The sequence below is a fragment of the Triticum aestivum genome, chromosome 7A, assembly GCF_018294505.1.
Source record: "Triticum aestivum cultivar Chinese Spring chromosome 7A, IWGSC CS RefSeq v2.1, whole genome shotgun sequence".
Lineage (NCBI taxonomy): Eukaryota > Viridiplantae > Streptophyta > Magnoliopsida > Poales > Poaceae > Triticum > Triticum aestivum.
In genome coordinates, this window is record NC_057812.1 from 37,515,621 (window position 1) to 37,534,108 (window position 18,488).

Genomic DNA, 18,488 nt, shown 5'->3' on the forward strand with positions numbered 1-18,488 from the left:
GGTCAGTGAAGCCTGGAGGAAGCAGGTGAACTACTTTATTCAAAAATGTAGCATGGAGATTAAGGTCAATGATGACACATGTCATTATTTTCATACACATAAGGGCTTAAGACAAGGGTATCCGATGTCTCCTATTATTTTCAACATAGTGACAGATATGTTGGCCGTTGTTATCGGTAGGGCCCAAGGAGAATGGCCAAGTAGGAGGACGTGTTCGTCATCTTGTCGATGTGGGGGGGGGGGGTCTCCATACTACACTACGCTGATGACATTCTTATCTTCATGGAACATGACCTTGCAAAGGCTATAAATATGAAACTAGTACTTTACCTTTTTGAACAATTGTCGGGGTTAAAAATTAATTTTCACAAGAGTGAATTGTTTTGCTTTGGAAGAGCCAAAGAGGAACAAGATGCATATATACAATTGTTCGGTTGTGAAATGGGTTCCTTACCATTTAGTTACCTAGGAATTCCAATTCACCATTGCAGAATATCCAATGAAGAATGAAAATTTAAGCTTATCTCTTACGGAGGTCGACTTGTGTTAATAAATTTAGTATTAACTAGTATGTCGATGTTCCTCCTATGTTTTTTTGAAGTAGCTATAGGGGTAAGGAAAAGGTTAGACTTTTATCGATCTCGTTTTTTCTGGCAATGTGATGAAGTTAAGATAAAATACAAATTGATTAGGTGGGATATTATTTGTAGACCCAATGGGGTCTAGGGATTGAGAACTTGGATATTAGGAACAAATGCCAACTTAGCAAATGGCTATATAGGTTATCGGTTGAAACATACAGTATGCGGGCACAGATTCTGCGTAACAAGTACCTATAATCTAAGTCTTCAGCCCAGGTTACTATAAGACCTAATAACTCGCCGTTTTGGAAGGGGCTAATAAGGACGAAGGATACCTTTTTCGCAGAGCGAAATTTGTTATTGGAAACGATAGAACAACTAGATTCTAGGAAGATACATGGTTAGGGGAGATGCCTCTATCCTTGCAGTATCCCACGCTAATAAGGAGGAGGCAGTGGGCATCGAGCGGTTTAGGCCAATTTGTTTTTTGAATGTGAGTTTCAAAATCTTCACTAAAGTCGGCACAAATAGATTGAGGCGGATTGCCCGTTTGGTGGTACAACCAAGTCAGACTGCTTTCATGCCAGGGAGACATATCCTCGAGGGGGTTGTTGTCTTACACAAAACTGTACATGAAATCCATTTGAAGAAACTAGATCGGGTGATCTTCAAGGTGGATTTCAAGAAAACGTACGATAAGGTCAAATGGCCCTTCCCCCAGCAGGCTTTAAAATGTCACGTGCATTTACTTGAATGATACAAAATATTTTTATACTACATGAACATTTTTTTACATTGCATAAACAAAATTTTGGAAATGTCACAAATATATTGTTGCAACAATTGAACATTTTTTTAATGTCACGTACACTTTTTAATGGTATCAAACATTTAATTTGAATTATGCGGGAAAAGTACATTGTGTAAACATTTGTGAAAATGTCACAAAATCTTTTTTGAATTTTTATTTTTTATTTTCTCAAACATTTTTTTAACTTGCATGAACATTTTTTCTACCATTGCACAAACTGTTTCCCTAAAACTTAAGTAATTGTGTTTGGTTTATATGTATACAGAATATTTTGAAAATAAATTTGAAATTTGAGATAAACACAAGACTGACTGAAAGAGATGAATAAATTTTCATTGAGGTGGAACGGGCTTCCCCCCCCCCCCCCCCCCCCGCCACATCCCATTTTGGTGTCAGATTGGCCAGAATGTATCAACAATCTCGAGCATCTCGAAATCCGACTGTGAGGAGCGCCACATAGGAATATGTTATTTCGCGCTTACACCGCCAAATGTATAGTAAACGGTACAACACGCACACACTCCTTCAAGCAGATTTTCTGTTTTATGCCGTACCGGGTATTATTGTTTTCTTTGGACTTTTTACTTATTTACATTTTCTCCTTTCCTTTTCTTTTTTCCTTTTCCCGTTTTTCAATTCTTATATTTTTTTCCCAAAATCTGTTTTAAAAATAGATTCCAAAACTTTTGTTTTTTCAAATTCATGATTTTTTCGATTTTGCAATCTCTTCTAATTTCATTATCTCTTTCCAATTTGCAAAATTTTCCAAGTTCGTGAAGTTTTCCAAAATTTATGAATTTTTTTCAAGTTGTGTTAACTATTTTCATATCTCGTGAACCATTTTTTCTAAGTTCTTCAAAAGAAGATAAAAAACAAATTCCCTGAACTTTGTTTGAGTTCATGAGCCTTTTAGAAGTTGTTGAAATTATCTCAAATATAATACTTTTAAAAATTCATGATCATTATATTATTTCACCAAGTTTTAAAAAAACTAATAGAAAAAGTGGTCAGGTTTTTCTAGGACAACGAACCAACAGACAACAAACGAGATAAACCTACAAATGGGTAGCGAGCAGGCAGCGAGCACGATTTCTGGGCCGACCCACGGGGAGACGCTATGTGTATTCTTGCGCAACTTGGCTCTTTAAGCGCTGACAAGGCGCTCTCCCACAGATATTATATCTCCATACTTAGGGCATGTACAATGGTTCTATCTTAGAAATGCCACGTAGGATAAATGATGAGGTGGAGAAGGGAGAAATCATAAGAAATGCTTGTCTTCTCTTATTTAAGAGAAGACAAAAGATGATCTCTTAGCCCAATATGTCTCACCATGTTTTTAGAAATATCTAGTTATTGGAGATAAGCCTAAGAGATAACCTATTGTAGACATGTTTTTTTATCGTCTCTAAATTACATGCAAGACTTAAGATAAGACTATCTTATGAACAATTGTACATGCCCTTAGAGACCTAGCATCCACTCACCTTAGGCGATGCGAGAGGGGGCCAGCCTAGTAGTGAGCAAGACGACTCCTAGTGATTATTTTTACTCGTTGATTTATGTTTCTCGTTCCTGTTTTGTTTTTAAATCTGTTTTTCTTGTTGGTTTTATGAATTCTTTGGGACTTGCCTGAGTTTGGAATAATGTTGAAAAATCATGACCATGTGTTTTAATTCAATGTTTTTTATTTCTTAACATTTTCTATTTTAATTCTTTTTAATAAAATATTAAATACTTTTCAATGAGTGTGTTATTTTATTTGAGAATATTTTTAAACTTTTTGAATACTTTTTAAAAGTATTTCTAATCTTGAATGGTGGCTTAATGAAAACCGATTGAATAATTTGAAGGAAACCGAACCAAAGAAAAATCACTAGATTTGGTGATGATGCGCAATAGGTTATTGGGTGGACCTTCGAAGACGAGCACCCTATCTCAGTTGCCAATTTGACATAAGGTGTGTCAAATAGGAGCTCTAATTCACGATGGGGATGGTCCGATGTTACCCATTGGGACATTGGTCCGACCCATACTTTTAAGAACAATTGGACTTTTAGGTCAGCTTCATAAGAAAATTGGGCTCGTGGAGCCGGTCACCGTCGGCCCACTGGCACAAGTAGGTCGACCCAAATTTTTAATTGCACAAGGTCGAAGTTTGTTGTTACAAAGCACATGCCTTTGCAAGGTTACCCTTGTGCTCACATGAAAATTTCAAACTATTGACCAAGACTGCTTTTTATTTTAAATATGTTACCTTATGATGCAAACGATGTAGAAATAGAAAAAAGTTGCATATTTTCCTTTTTTTGATAAATAAATTCTAAAATCCATATTGCTAAAATGATGCTAATTGAAATAATATTGTCATGTAAATGCTCCTTGTTCTTGTGCAATCTAGTATTTAAATGGGTCGGATCATGTTGACCAATGGAACATGATGCCGAATCATTGGGCAGGCCGGCCCATCCCATCCGAGCTTATAATGCTCCATCTCACTCATATGCTCCAGCTCCACTGGTCGGCATAGCCTTTTCTGGAAGTTTTGTCCTAGCACAACCTTCCTTTCTTGCTACTTCCCCATTAAACAAACTTACTTGCTAATAGGGTGGATGCATGTTATATTGTCTTGTGACATTCAAGTTTAATTATTTATTGTTGAAATATAAAAATAAAAATTAATGATGTGGAGGGCTTTCATGTTCTTTGATGATGTGGATGTCTTGCATGTAGTAGAAATTTGAAGTGAAGAGTTGAATGCTTGCATGGGTGCTTGCTGATGTGGAGGGCGTGCTGTGGTGGAAAGTGGATTGATTGAATACACGTGCTTGATGATGTGGATGGCTTGCATGCGCACTTAAGTGGGAGGTGGCATGTGTGAAACATCTGTGATGATATGGATAGGGTGTATTATAAGATAAATAATATAGTTGGGACGAACTTCTTAGGTATACTAGATGATACCCTCCGTGCTGTTGCGGGAATCAGTTGCAATTTATTTAAGTAAGATTTGATTGTGTGAAATATAAAGATTTAAATTAATAACATGTGAACCAAATAATATTTGATTATGAATAGTTGAAAATATTGATTGAATATAAGTAGAATAAAAGAATGAAAAATATCTCCATGCACGGTTGCATGTGGAGGTGGGTCTTTTCTCATGCATGGTTGCATATTGAAGTGGGCTTTATCCCATCCATAATATGTGGTGATGTGACATATTTTGATGTTGAAATAAATATGTTAGTCGGGATGACTCTCCTAGGTATATAGGACTAGTAAGTTACACGTGCATAGCATGTGAGAGCTCATATAGTTAAATTACAACCAAAGATAAACATATGGTATTGTCTTAATTATAACAATCAAATGTAATTGTGAGGCATATGCATGAGGTATAAGATGGCAAAATCACGTAAAGTATATTGAGCGTGTTTTGTATAGGTGTCTTTTTTGGCTGTCCCAAAACTAATGTTCTATCCGCAAATATAAATATGATTTATGAAGGTACATGGCGTTGAATATGAAGTAAAAAAATGAAAGATAGGTTGGATAGAAAAAGAAGTTAGAAGAGTAGTATGGTAGAGTCTAGAATAAAATAGAAGCATGCTTTAAGTTCTGTGCAAGATCTTCATATGGCTTAAGCCCAACCATAAAACCTTTCAGATAGCACACATGGTAGAATAAGTAATGGGAAGATCCAACGGTCAACGATACTCGGATTTGCCATGTCTCTATCGTTAGATCAGATTCACCACACGGTTGTTATTTGAGTTATTCGTACACTACACAAATGTATAGAAAGGACTAGTATAGCTGCATTCTGAATTATTTATTTTTTTATTTTGGTCTACGGACGGGTAGGGGTCGAGAGGCGGAGCCTCTTGGGGACAATTCCGGGCTCTGAACCCCCCCCCCCCCCCCCCCCCTTCCAAAGTGCAGACATATTTTTGTAGGATATCTAGCCCATTAGTTTGCGCAGTTTGATGGCGAACAGGCCACTGGTTCAGAACGCACATAAACCAGCCCCCGATTCCCCATCTCTCTTATCTGGTCATGCCCTCATGGTTGTTCTTCGGTACCAAGTCTTTGACTAATCGGTCCCTTCTTATATTTGGTTCGCGCTCCGCCACTGTAGAGGTCAACGAGAAATCTCACCAACTATAGGGGAAAACTCCGCATACTAAACAACATTATCCACTCCATTTCAAACTACATACCAAGATTTTGAAAAGTAGGTGTGAGCATGGGTGTAGGTGTAGAACGGTTCAGCACGAGTAGCCATCACGATGAGTTGGAGAATCTGGACACAGTTTCATCAGAAGAATGAGAACACGTAATCAAGGCCAGCAAGTTGACAACGCAAGTTGACTACTAGGAAAAGGCATGCTAGTGGCGCACCAGTTTTGCCTTGAAATGGTGCACTACTGGTGCGCCACTGGCATCACGCTATTAGAATTAAATTCTAATGGCGCACGTCTGGTGCGCCATTAGTATCTGGTGTTCTAGTGACGCACCGCGTAGTGCGCCATTAGTATAGCCTTCAATGCGCCATTAGAATGCCTCCCAGGGGGCCATATGTACCCATGTGCTTTGGCATTTAATAGCGCACCAGTGGGTGATGCGCCATTAGTGTGATTATCACAGTGCGCCATTAGTGTCTTGTGTAGTGCGCCACTAGTATGAATATTAGGGATTTTTTTTCATTTCTGATATTTTCACAGGTTACAAAATATTAGAGATAACATACAACACAGATCTGCTTAGATTATATACAAGGGGCCATATGTAACGATGTTACCTGCGTCCATCAGATCATATCCAGCACACAAGTTTCATCATATATACATACATAGCCAATACATAGTTCCATCGTTACATATTACAAAAGTTTCACAATGTTCATTCAACACTGTTATCCATCAATTCACAAAAGTTTCACATTGATACAAAATAAAAACACAAATGGAAAAGAAGCACTCCATCCATGCAAGCTTCCGTGAATTAAATCAAATCTGCAAAATAATAAACAAGAAATTAGAAGAAGAAGAAGAAGAAGAAGAAGAAGAAGAAGACTAGAAGAAGAATAAGAAGAAGAATAAGAAGAATAAGACGAAGACTATAAGCTTATTATATAAACTTGATCATTTTTTGCTAACATAAGTAATTTTGGAGCTAACCTATAGGAAACTAAGTATATAAGCTCTAAGTTAGCATATTAGAGCCAACTTAGGTAAAATGAAGCTAACCTGTGTCATTTTGGATAAGAAGAAGAATAAGAAGAAGACTATAAGCTTATTATGTAAACTTGATCATTTTGTGCTAACATAAATTATTTTGGAGCTAACCTATAGGAAACTAAGCATATAAGCTCTAAGTTAGCATATTAGAGCCAACTTAGGTAAAATGAAGCTAACATATGTCATTTTGGAAAAGAAGAAGAATAAGAAGAAGACTATAAGCTTATTATGTAAACTTGATCATTTTGTGCTAACATAAGTAATTTTGGAGCTAACCTATAGGAAATTAAGCATATTAGAGATAACATAGGTAACTAAGTATATATATATATCATTTTGGAGACCTGACATACCTGACATAGTTCAGTTCTCATTGTTCTTCTCCTTCTCCTTCCTCAGCCTGACGCGCCAAGAGCGGCGAGGCGGTGCAGGCAGCTGTGGGATGTAGTCTTCTACCATAATTGGCGTGGTCATGTCGCCCAGCTGTGGGATCGCTGGCGCCACCACAGGTGCATGGTAATTGTTAGGCACCACCACCATCGCGAGGCCACCCTCAGCCACCACCATCTCTTGCCCATGGTCAGCCACCACCATCTCTTGCACCTGGTCAGCCACCACCATCTCTTGCCCTTGGTCATCCTCAGCCTGATGCCCATCGTCATCCTGCAGCTCCTCATCCCCACTCTGCTCCTCTTCTCCCCCACTCCAGTCCGGATCATCCTTCTTGTTATCTTCGCTGCTGCCAGAATCGCTGCTGCTTTCGCTAAGGCCAGAATCGCTGTTGCTTTTGCTACAGCCATAATTGCTGCTGCTTTGGCTGTAGCCAGTGTCGCTGCTACTGCTCCCATTGCCTATCCAAATGCAACAATGACCGTTAACAATCGATGTGAGACAAAGCCAAATGTAGAGGAATAAGAAGAGGCAGAACGCACTGGCGTCTTCGTCTTCAGCGTAGCGCATGCGACACATAGTCGTGTTGAAAACCTTCACGATGAGCATTGTGGCGTCATTGTCGTTCCTCAAGAGAAGAAAGTACCCGGTCCGCAGGTCGTAGGCACTGTAGAACTTCTCCCAGCCACGGCACAGGTACATGTGGCCCTCCTCGATCACCAACTCCACGTCCCACAGCCTGCGAACCCCGCTGCCGGCCTGTCGGAGCTTCACATTATCTGGCGGATCTTCACCCAGCATCTTCATAAAAGCGCCAGGCAGCCTCTACAATTTGGGACAAGGAGTGAAAGGCTCGTCCTCTCGCCTAGTTTTGTTCCACTCTTACCGCCCTAGTTTCCGTCATATCGGTGTTATGTTCCCGGATTTTGCGTTCCTTACGCGGTTGGGTTATACTGGGAACCCCTTGATATTTCACCTTGATTAAAGCTTTTCCAGCAATTCCCAACCTTGGTTTTACCATTTGCCACCTAGCCTTTTCTTTCCCTTGGGTTCTGCAGACTCAAGGGTCATCTTATTTTAACCCCTCCGGGCCAGTGCTCCTCTGAGTGTTGGTCCAACCGAGCGATGTCCGGGGCTACCAGGGGCAACTCTGGGCTGGCCTACCCGACGTCTTGCTCATCTAAGTGTGCCCTGAGAAAGAGATATGTGCAGCTCCTATCGGGATTTCTCGGTGCATTCGGGCGGTGTTGCTGGTCTTGTTTTAACCTATCGAAGTGTCTTGAGTTACCGAGATACCGAGTCTGATCGGAACGTCTTGGGAGGAGGTCTATTCCTTCATTGACCGTGAGAGCTTGTCATGGGCTAAGTTGGGACTCCCCTGCAGGGATTGAACTTTTGAAAGCCGTGCCCGCGGTTATGGGCAGATGGGAATTTGTTAATGCCCGGTTGAAGATAACTTGAACCTTAACTTAATCAAAATGAATCAACTGAGTGTGTTACCGTGATGGCCTCTTCTCGGCGGAGTCCGGGAAGTGGACACGGTGTTGGAGTAATGTTTGCGCAGGTTGCTCTCTAGTTTCTCGCTCGTGCTTTGCCCCCTCTTCTCGCTCTCTTTTGCGAATAAGTTAGCCACCATACTTGCTAGTCGCTTGCTGCAGCTCCACTCATTTTTACCTTGCCTTGCCTATAAGCTTAAATAGTCTTGGTCGCGAGGGTGCGAGATTGCTGAGTCCCTGTGGCTCACAGATTACTATTACACCAGATGCAGGGCCTGATGATTCCGCTCCAGGAGACGCGTATGAGCTCAAGTGGGAGTTCGACGAAGACTCTCAACGATACTATGTCTCTTTTCCTGATGATCAGTAGTGGTGCCCAGTTGGGGTGATCGGGACCGTGTCGCATGTTGGGTTCTCTTTTATTTTGGCGTCGTAGTCGGGCCATGAGTGTTTTGGATGATGTAATGTTAATTATGTATTTGATTGACGTGGCGAGTGTAAGCCAACTATGTTCTCCCCTTTATTATTCATATTACATGGGATGTTGTGAAGATTGCCTAACTTGCGACATATGCCTTCAATGCGATTATGTCTCTAAGTCGTGCCTCGACACGTGGGAGCTATAGTCGCATCGAGGGTGTTACAGAAAAATATAAGGAGAAAATAATATGGCATATACATACACTTGTGTTTATATTGTCTCATTAAAAACCTTTTATGAGAAACCATTAGGGAAAAAACTCATCAAGGGGAAAAAGAGTACAATATATGCAATCTGATGATTGTTAACATGTTATAATTTGGGAGATTACTCCCCCCTGAACTTTGCAAATCTGGAGGATGTGTCATACCAATTTCACTGACATGATCATGACATTGTGAATAATCTATAGGATTATTTCCTCACTTTTCTATAGTTCGTGAGGATAAGTAATTTCGAGCAATGTGTTTTTATGATATTGCTCTTCATATAACCTGTAGGTATTGAGTAACACAAGTGGAAGCATCTTAGTAAATCAAGTTATGTGATTCTTATGAATGTCAACCACATGATATAGAGTGTGGTTTATCATTCTGCTGAGCCATGCATATTTTGCAATGCTTTTAGATAAAGCAATTATGCTAGAATGATAAGTGGAAGTAGTCATTAGAGTCAATTTAGATGACTTCCAACAGAAGACTATTCCAACGAATTCAGTCATTGATGTGGCATTGTTGGGACCAAATAAAGAGCCAATATCATTTCATATATCATGGTCATATCTTGATTTTCCTGATGGAATTGCCCAAGATTTATTGTGAGCTTGAGATATAAGTTAATATTTCTTATATCGACCATATACCTTTTGTTGGTATGATATATCCACATTGAACTTCTCATATATGTTTGGATATATGTAGACTGATATGTATTCTTGAGAGAATGCTCAAGTTGTAAACTTAAGCTAAATTTGGTTGAAAATTTCCCGTCTTGAGATGATTTTGTGCATGTTTAACTCTTGTATAGACATTGATGATGAGGTTGTCAATATACATTGAGGTGATGAAAGGAAATGAAATTTGGGATTCCTTTATTAAACATGTAAATAATCATCATTATTTGAGTAATCCTTTTGAAGAAGAAACTCATTTAGTCGGTAGTACCATATGATTTCCGGCTATTTCAAGTCATAGAGTGACTTATGAAGTATTACACAAAACTTGTTGTGATTTACTTTTGGATTCGGAAGTATAAGCCCTTCAGGGACTTCAATAGAGATTTCCGAAATGAGCGACTCATATGAGTATGTGGTCACTGCATCCATTATCTGCATGGATATTATTATTATTATGTTATTGCCAATGATATTCAGTATTGAAACATAAATCCACCCATACCAAGAAGGTAGGTTACATCATAATTGATGTCGGGTCTCTGCGTGAACCCTTTTGCTACAAGCCTCGCTTTCTCACCACCTCATTGACTTTGTATATGAATGAGAAGTTTTAGTATTCCATATGGAAGATACTTATGAGGAGTAGGTATTACTGTGGTAAATACCACTCATTTGCAGAGCGAGTGCTATTCTTCCTTACTTGCATCCTTTTATGTGAACCAATATGAGTGCAAGAGGCACTCTACCATGGATTTTGGTTCAGGGCCCAAAATATTTTAGCAATTTGAGAAGAAATATATGTCGACAAATGTAGTCTTTAGTTTATATGATTCTGATGGAATAATTGAAGTTTGTGGATAAAATATTTATTCCTTTTTAACTCCTTGTGATTTCCTACAACAAATGGAGTCAAGGTGTTCCGATGTCCCGGCACCAAAACATTTGTGCACATTTATGTCGGGCTTTGGATGATCAGCATCCAATGAGGTGTCTTTCAACATTTATGTTGAATTACATTTACCGGTTGAGGATTTTTGATTTCCTCTGTTTCCGTGGAAGCATATGAGAAGTTATATCTTGTGTTGTCAGATTTTCTCCCCCTCTTGCTCTCATTTGGGGATAAGAGTGGTTTATCAGGTACCTCCACTCTTTCTGACACTTTACTGCAGGAATATAGAATTTAGTGACACCTTGTCATCAGTAAATGTATGTGGCAAATTTGCAATGTGTTGCAAATATATGATTCTCTAAACTTCTAGTTCAGATTCTTTGAGTACGTGGATATAAGGATTGAATGTCAATAACATTTCTAATTTATTTCTCGGCATTCTTTGTGGTACTTATCTCCCCCTAATGCCAAAAATATCCTTATTGCTGATGCAATCAGCATACGGGCTATGGATAATTTTGATTGACAGATAAATTGTTATTCCTCACATAGATCCCTAATTTTCGTGAGTGCCCATTGATGTACGCCGGAGTGGTGATATCGGTATGTAACTGAATTATCGCAGATGGGAAATACTTTGTTGATTTCCACGTAGTAACCACAAGGGGAAAGTAGTATGATATGCAGTTGGTATGATTTAGATCATACTTACGGTGTGTAAGGCCGTATGTGTTCAGCAAGAGGCTGGTAACTTTACAATTCTTAAAAAGTGGTCATGTAATTCATTTAACTCTCTTTGATAAGAAATTTAGCTAAACCATTCTGGTTATGTACATAAAGTACTTAATGCAAAAAAATGCTCATTGAATGAGTTCAACAACATTGTTCATTTGAATGGGTTTATAGATCCTGTTTTCAGGAGAATTTGCTCTTACTTTGATAAGTTGACCAATTTTTTAGTAAGATCATGCATGGTTGTGTGTGATAACAGACACACTTAAAAACATTTTATGAATGTGTATATGAGTACCATGAAGTATCTAAATTACCCCAGATAATGGTTAAGCAATCCATACATATCTTTTGAATGTGTTCAAGGAAGAATAAGTGTCCTGCTTAGAATTTTAAGGTGAGAGTGTCTTAAAACTTATTTCCCCTATGGCACATGCAGTGCACATAAAATCTGATGATTTTGGAAAATTTGTAACTTGATAAGTTGTGACCAACATGATTGTCAATAATTTTCTAATCATCCCCAAACCAGGATGTTCAAGGCTACCATGCCAAATATTTAATTTATTAAGATCTAGAAAATTATTGTGTACACAAAAATATTGAGTATGACTTGATTCACACATTCAAAATTTATTGAATATCATTTCCGAGAAATAAGATATTGGACATCGCACTACTTGTAGTAGAACAAATATAGTCTAATAATATTTTGGGATAATTAAGAGATTACATTAGGTCTCCAATATTATTGTTTTTTATTATGCAAACATATCATCGTTGCAATGGAATTCACCATCCTTTTATTGCACTAGATTTTTGGTTCTCACCTTCTGATGAAGATTTGAGAACAATCATTTACCAGAATATTTTCTGGTTGTAAGTTTGCAAATTTTAAAATTTATCCCAAATATGTGGTGTGGTTTGACTATGTATTTGAGGGTTTGGTAATTATAGATATAATCTTTGTATAACCACACATTTGACAAACTTGAGAGTTGTCTTTGTGATCGTTTGAAAACGATATATTCCCAATTAAGAGGTAATTTTGTCTTTGGTTGTCTATTAGCCTCCACTTTACTTCGTATTCCTCATGGTTCTAGTTTGTGACCATTGTCTTGCATGGTATTCTCAGTACCAGCAAATATTTCAAATAATGGTATATCACATGTTGGGTGAATCTGATGATTTTAAGAAATTCTATGTTTCTTCATCATGTAAAATTGTAGTACCATCATAAGAGGACATAAAGTGCATTAAGGCATCTCGACTAGATCTGCATATGGAAATATTTGATCACAGGATTTCAAGTTGAAGTTGATTAAGTGACAGAATTGTGAGCAGTGGTAGACTTGAGGTCTTGAAAAACAAATGGGTGATCATCTATTGTGTGCTCATAGTAACATTTTTCTCTAAAGGAAAATATTTGAGATGAATAAATATACATCCATTATGTGCTTAGTTTGAGAACTATGTGATGTTTGTGACATATAAAATGCATATGTACATATTTTGCTAGAATAGCCATGTCATTTTTCCAACGTGGGGTTATGGTGGCAGCAATGCCACATGTGGAATGACTGATGTTTTGAATCATTTTAAAATAAATACTCCAACCTAATCATGAATTTGTTGCATTTGGAAATGTCAAACATGCGTTAAATGAAAATACTCATGCATTTATTTTATTTAATATCTATGGATAAAATGATTTGTTTGAGAACAATCATATGGCCAAGCTGATCCTTGGTGAACCTGGGTGTATCCTTCAATACAACACATGTGATGAAATCATTGCTAATGTTTTGGACTTCACTCTTGAGAAAATATGTGACTTCAGAGTCACTGCCAAAACACACAAACTTTTCATGTTTATCATTGGTTAGTCACTATGACAGTATAACCACAATAAGATGTGGACCTTGCAATAGTGTTGAGACACTTATTTGTTGCTATAAATTATGGTATCCATCTTGCTTGATGGGCGACACCACTATTAGAAATAGTGACATATCATAGGCTCAACTGCCATGTATTTAACCAATGTAATAGAAGGTAATTATCGGGGTATGCATATATTTGCGTAATTCTCTAAGACTTATTCAAGCAGAATGAGGCTTGGATAACTGATATTTGGTAGATAATACATGCAATATCTAATGATCATACATGAATTTACTATGACAGTAAATCATTTTAGTGAACAACAACAATTGCTTCAGAAGAGCAAATTTTGGAATAGCTGATGCTTTTTAACCATATGTGATGCTTTTTAACCATATGTGCAGACCTCAATTTATATAGGATAACACTTTGAAGATAATCACCAATATGACCAATATGGTGTAGATCTCACATTAATAGAAAACATAATCTGACTTTCGTCAGTAGATGTTCATATCTCTATTACCTTATGCTATGCTATATTTAAGAAAATCACTTTGAAGGTAGTCATATGTCAGGATGACATGATGTAGACCTCACAGTAGTAGTGGATAATCTGCAAAAGTTCACAGTAGATGCCACCAATACCTTGTGATTCTCGAATAAATTTTGGGTAGTTACATTAATATATTTGGAAGAGCACATTGAAGGTAGTCATCTTGTTAAAATGACAAGACGTAGACCTCGCAGTATTGATGAATAATATGCAAATTGTGCAGTAGATGTCATCATTACCTTGTGATTCACAAATAAACTTTGAGCTTGTCATATTAAGTATGACAATTTATAATTCTTATTAGAATTTCATTCAGATTTGCAAGAAAATTGATTTCTATTGCAAAATCGTAGTTGTTGTCACAAATCGCATGTAATGCTAGGGGTAAAAACATAGATGATGTCTTAAATTCCGTAGGAATAAGATCTTTGATATAAACAAAATATTCTGTTGCAATAGTATTACTGAGGTAATACATGTAAATACAAAATTATACACATTCATGTAATGTGTGAAGAAATGTGAGCTTCAAAAGGTACCTTTACATGATGCAAATTGATGTATAATTATTTTTTATGTCATTTGGATAGGACCTATGGTCTAGTCCAAACGTGTGTTGAAAAACCGAGACTTAAAAAGTGAATAATAGTAACCTGAAGTTTAAAATCCTGAAAATAGTAAGCCTGAGGGCCGTATCATAATTTACAGGGACTTATATGTAGTCAAGATAAAGTCCGAGGACTTAATCAAACAATAGCGAAGAGGATAAGAATCCCCAATTCTCCTGTGCGGCTAGGGATTCACCCAGCCGTCGCCGCTATTGCAGAACGACGGCACGCCACCTACGGTGAGCCGGACATCGACGGCCTCCGCGACCGCGCCTGGAGGCATCGCCGGCCGGAGGGTGCCGCCTTGCCGGTAGAAGCTCTTCGCGCCGCAGCCTGGTACAGGAGAGGAACCGCGTCATGGATGGTCGCTCCGCGGGAGCCGCCCATCACGCGTGGAAGCGCATCCATGTCGAGGCCGAAGGCCATGGCTGCTTGGACCGCCGCACTATATGAACAAGCGTGCAGTTTCGCGTCCAAAGTAATTTAGAGGTATGAACATGACGAACTAAAGAAATACCATGTGGGTGCTTCCGTTTCTTGGTTTGGATTTTCAATCCATCGACCGTGGGTGCCAATTCTCATGTTCCTTCTTTCTATTTGTTCGTCTTTTTCTCTGCCGATGTCTCGCCGAGCGCCATCGAGGGCCACGCCTTGAGTTCGAGGTCGCGAGGATGCGAGTCGACGCTGCGCGTACAGGCGCAAATGGCAGACGCGAGCGCCACCGTGATTGATGTCGCCATCCGCGTTGGGGTTTGATGCTTCACCGCAAAACGCCGGATAGCGCCGGTGCAGCCCACGGCCGAGAGTCGCGCGATGCCCTAGATGCACAAGCGCCGCTGTGCTGCCCGTCTTTTCTTGTCATTGGCTTAATCGCTCTCGGTTAGGGCAAAATGCTGATAACGTGTGAAAGTAAAACGAGAGAGAGGAGCAAATGATGAAACAGTTACTTTCATTGATGGAGTTTGTGGGTATATATACCCGGATACAAAGGCGGTTACAAAGAGCGGTTGCCAATAGTGGAACCAACATAAGCAGGGGTTAACCCTTTAATTAAACTAATTAATTAATTCCTAACAATTTTCCAGAAAGATCTCAAAATCACTAATTTAGGAGTACTCATTGCAAAGAACGCTCCACTTTCCCAGGTCGTGACAAGTGGCGCACATGCAGCGTGTCACTTGTCGCAACCTGGGAGTTTTCCCTTTTTTCGTCGATTCGTTTACTCAAAACGTCTTATCTCTTAAACCGTGCGTTCAAATCTCAAACCGTTTTCACCATTGGATTCCTCGCGTCGAGATCTTCAAAACTAGATCCCATGTTAATAGGTTTTGACAAACTTTTTTTTCACAAAAAAACCGAGCGAAAAAACTGAACTGGAAGCACAGTTTTCTTCTCTTCCCGAAAAAGGCATGCCCGTGCCTCTCGCGAAATCACAACCGTGCCTCTCGTGGAAGCAAAACCATGACTCTCGTGGAAAGAAAAAGAAAACAGAAAACACGTTTTTTTTTCGTTTCCGAGAGGCACGGCCGTGACTCTCGCGAAAGCACAACCGTGCCTCTCACGAAGCAAAACCGTGACTCTCGCGAAAGAAAAAAAAATAGAAAACGCGTTTTTTTCTTTCCGAGAGGCACAACCCTGGCACATGCCCTAAAGCACAATTGTACATGCCCTAAAGCACAACTCTGGCTCTCCCGGAATAAAAACCGTGACTTTGGCGGAAAAAAATGCTTTTTTCGTGCAAATTTTTTTTTATCAAAAAGTTAAGGAAGACCGAGGAAAAACCAAAACGTTGAAAAAAACAAAAAAACCGCTTAAAAAACCGAAAAGGCGTGCGGAAAACTAAAAAAACAAAATAAAAAAAAACGTCCAGAGCACGACAAATGACGAATGACTGAGAGCACGCCAAATGACGCTGATCGTTGCGAGGCTTTTGAAGAAGCGCTCGTTAAATAGTTGCTCTCGAAAGATCTACCCCTCAAAAACAAAAATAAGATCGATCTCCAACCGTCCTACGCTACGTCACGATCCAATCTCGATCGGTCTCGAGTCCTCTGGAACACGCAGCCGCCGCTTTGGATTGATCTGCTACTCTTAGCGCTGCCTGCGATCGCTTTGATTTCCATGCCGAGCATGCAGCGCACAACATGTCTTCTTCGTGCGGACCTGAATCCATTCTTTAATCAAACTCGTGACCTCCAAACAATCTAGCTCATAATACCACTTGTTAGAATAATTCTGAGTCGTATAGTCGATCATTCGAGAACCAAAAAATCACATAAACATGACACTGAGATTTGTTAACGAGATTCACCGATATGGCTACATCCTCGGGACCTGACTACAGGCACTCCTTCACGTGACACCGCCACAATACCGCATATCGGCCACCCGGCTCTCGACACACGCCGTTGGCTCCCGTCCGTGCCTGTGTTATTATGTTGACATGGGCCCTGTTTGGTTCCATGAGTTAGAGTTAGTTTGGACTCAACTAACGAAAAATATCCAAACAGGAGGGTTAGTTTGGGTTAGATGCATCTAACCCACCCAAAAAATCTAACCCATCCAAGAGGTGCTTATTTGGGTTGGTTCTCCTTGGGACCATTAAAAAAACACCTTTTCTCTCACTCTCCCCGCAGCAGATCTCTCCCCACTTTTTCGAAACTTCTCATCCTCTCCCTCCCTCCCTCTCGCACCACCCGTGAAGGCGCCTCGCCGTATCTGCGCTCCCGTCCGCCGCCGGTAAGCAGCCCCACCCTATCCTCCCGTTCCAACCCCCTCGTCTCCTCGCGGCCCGTCCGCCCGCCGGTAAACAGGCGGCTCCTTGCGCGGCCCGTCCCCGTCGGCCTCAGCCAGCGCGACTCCTTGCGCAGGGACGGCGTATTCGGTCGGCGGGCTGCGCGAGAGGCCAACGCGGCTCCTTGCCGGGCGCATCCCCGTTTGCCTCGGCCAGGGCTCGCTCCGCCAAATCCTGCAGGTAACAGGGTCCAAAGTTGCCAAATGATTGAGAAAGAGCATTTATTGTCAATCTAAGCCTGCCATCCAAACACCTCTTTGGTTAGAGTTAGTTTAGGGTTGGTTCGGGGTTATAATCTAACTCTAACCTCTAACTGAATTAGAGTATCCAAACAGAGCCATATGTTACATCGTGTGCCTATTAGGACACGACTCGCGGTAATCCTATCTACAGACCGTATGACTCAAAATCCAACTATAATCTACCTTATACAAAATATTCTGACACAACTATAACGTCACTTGTACACACATCTACCTATCGATCCAAGGCGTTTAGTTACCACCTGGTGCATATAAAAGCGTCTCCACTAGGCTCTCCAAGAAGCCCCCCAGAGGCACTTTTTTAGCGCCGGCGGGCGAAAAATTACTCACTCGCGCACCCACGACCTTAAAACACGCCGGATTTAGCCAAAAACAGAGCCGGCGGTACCAGGGCGACCCCAAGCCATCGGGGGCTGTTGGGGGCGGAGAGAGAAGATTTTACATGTCAATGACCCACTGTCAGCCTCCCACTCATCTCTTCATACTTTTCCTCCCGGTCCCCACCCACGTGCTTTCCCCACATACTCGTCCCCCACCCCTTGCTGGTCGCGGCCGCCTCCTCGCCGCACGCCGGCCTCTGCCTCCTCCGCCGCCCTCTCTCACACAGCTCCGCCCTACTCACAGCGCGCCGCCATGCTCGTCGCGCGCCGGCCCGGGCACGAGGAGCGGTGGCGCTGGCCGGAGCTGGCGTGGCCGGGGCGGCCTGCGCCCGTGCCCGCCTCTGCGTGGCCGGGGCGGAGCTCGCCCGCGGCCACCGGGGTGTGGCCGGGGCAGCCCGCGCCCGCGCCCGCCTCTACGTGGACGGGGCGGAGCTCGCCCGCGCTCGCCGGGGAGTGGCCGGGACGGCCCGCGCCCGCCTCTGCGT